At 39.8% G+C, this 2,592-nt stretch overlaps 1 non-coding gene across 1 annotated transcript; it reads right to left on the reverse strand.

The window, feature by feature from the left end:
* Positions 1 to 1,609: 1,609 nt before the first annotated feature.
* Positions 1,610 to 1,716, reverse strand: LOC127493797 (U6 spliceosomal RNA). The gene has a single exon (XR_007924341.1). It is a non-coding gene; the product is annotated as a U6 spliceosomal RNA (small nuclear RNA).
* Positions 1,717 to 2,592: the final 876 nt, after the last annotated feature.

Raw genomic sequence — 2,592 nt, forward strand, 5'->3', positions numbered from 1 at the left:
TGGGCCCATTGAAAGCCAGGAGCCAGGAGCTTCTTCCAGGTCTCCCACATGGTGCAGGGTCCCAAGCACTTGGACCATCTTCCACTGCTTTCCCAGGCCATAGCAGAGAGCCGGATCAGAAGTGGAGCAGCCGGGACTCGAACCAGTCGCAAATACGGGATGCTTGCGCTTAGGCAGAGGCTTAACCTACTATGCTGGCCCCTAATGTTATTTTTGTTAACATTTTATTTCCAAATAGTTTTAAGTTTACAAAACAAAAATTGTGAGGTAATAAAACAAAGAGGTCTAATATACCTCTTGCCTCCTTTCCCTTATTAATAGCTCTTATTAGTATATTTGTCACAATTATGAGCCATACCCAGCTTCCCTTATTTTTATTCTAAAACCTTTATCCCTCCTTTGCCTCCCAGCCACTAGTTCATTCTGTGTTCAGATTTTTTTTTAACACAGAAATCTTTTCTTTACAGTCTACAAAATTCATGCATTTCATAAATACAAATTTAGGAACACAATGATTCTTCCCACCCTCCTGCCTTCCCACCTGCATTCTACCCTTTTGCCTCTTCCCTCTCTTACTCTCATTCTTATCTTTTACTAGGATCTATTTTTAGTTAACTTTATATGCATAAGATTAACAATATACTAAGAGTTCAACAAATGGTATGAAAAAAATGTTCCTCAACAGTCGAGACAAGGGCCGTTCAAAGTCATTGCATCTTTAAATTTTAGTTCCCGTATATAAGGGAGAACATATAGTATTTGTATTTCTATGTAGCTTACTTCACTCAATATCATGTCCTCTAGTCCCATCCATTTTGCTGCAAAAGATAGGACTTCATTCTTTTTTTATATCTGAATAATATTCCACCACACACACACACACACACACACTACATTTTCTTTATCCATGCATCTGATTATGGACACCTTGGTTGATTCTGTATTTTGCCTATTGTGAAAAGTACTGCAGTTAGCATAATGGAGCAGGTGTCTTTTTGATACAATGGCTTCATATCTTTTGGATATATACCCTGTAGTGGGATTGCTGGATCATATGGCAGTTTTATTTCTGGTTTTTTTTTTAAATTATTTTTTTTCTTCCTTATTTGACAAGTAGAGATACAGACAGTGAGAGAGAGACAGATAGAAAGGTCTTCCTTCCGTCAGTTCACTCCCCAAATGGCCGCTATGGCCAGCGCTGTGTTGATCCGAAGCCAGGATCCAGGTGCTTCCTCCTGGTCTTCCATGTGGGTTCAGGGGCCCAAGCACCTGGGCCATCCTCCACTGCCCTCTTGGTCCACAGCAGAGAACAGGACTGGAAGAGGAGCAGCCGGGACTAGAACCCGGTGCCCATATGGGATGCCGGCGCCACAGGCAGAGGATTAACCAAGTGAGCCATGGCGCCGGCCCTGTTTTTTTGCCTTTTTTTTTTTTTTTAAAGAAATTTCCATACACTTTTCCACAGTGACTGCACTAACTTACATTCCCATCAACAATGTATAAGAGTTCCACTTTCCCCACATCCTCACCAGTGTTTGTTGCTGTCTGTAGTTTGGGTAATACCTATTTTTGACAGGGATGAGGTGATAGCTCATTGTGGTTTTGATATGTGTTTCTCTAATGGCTAGTAATATTGAGCATTATATTTGCGCAGGGGCCATGCTAATCTTCTCTGTATCGTTCCAATTTTAGTATATGTGCTGCCGAAGCGAGCACGAGCATTATATTTGAATAATTCTGTATCCAACACCCTGAAGTGCTCTGGATTACACATTTCTGAGACTGCCAACTTGTATAATTATTCCCCTACTTTACCTGCTCACATCTGACTGTAGCAAAATCTGCTATTAGACACTTCTAGATTACAAGCACTTGAAGATAGGAACCATTCATTATTTATAATTTTATATTATTCATAGCATATAGCATGGTATTGTACCCATAGTAGATGTTCAATAAATATTTAATGAATGAGTGATTCACTTATTTAGTTATATAAATCTTATCTGAAAATACCAAGATTTTTAAAAAACAAATCACATATAAAAGTAATTTAAGTACAGATGTCAAACCTCACAAATACTTTCATCTTTGTTTTTATCTTCTCAGATAACATTTATAACACACTTAGTTTTTCTCAAACGTAGGCAGTTCAGACCTCAATGAAATGAAAAGGATTCTCTTCCTTCAGAAGCATGACATTGGTGAGACAGATGACAGATTCTTAGGTGGAACTGCTGGATGACAGAGCGAATCTAACAGCAAGCTGCAGGAGCTCCATAAAGAGCAAGCGTTGTGGGAGAGCCTCTTAGGTATAGGTTCTGTGAAAGGTGGGATTTTGCAATATTTCTATTAAACTGAGATTGGCTTTACCCGTAGATGTTTCCATCTTATTTTAGAGGAAAGTGAAAAGGGCTTCTTCAGTAGGGGAGACGTAGGCAAAAACCTCCACAGAGGCGAGAGGAGGCAAAGTGGCAGAGGCCAGATTTGTATTCAGAGAAACTGAATGATCACAGTCAGAACTATTTGCAGAGATGCGCTGAAAAGCTGCCACTAGAAAACCAGGGTGTGCTCTCTTTAAGGGTATGTAGT

Source organism: Oryctolagus cuniculus, chromosome 7 (genome assembly GCF_964237555.1).
Source record: "Oryctolagus cuniculus chromosome 7, mOryCun1.1, whole genome shotgun sequence".
Taxonomy (NCBI): domain Eukaryota; kingdom Metazoa; phylum Chordata; class Mammalia; order Lagomorpha; family Leporidae; genus Oryctolagus; species Oryctolagus cuniculus.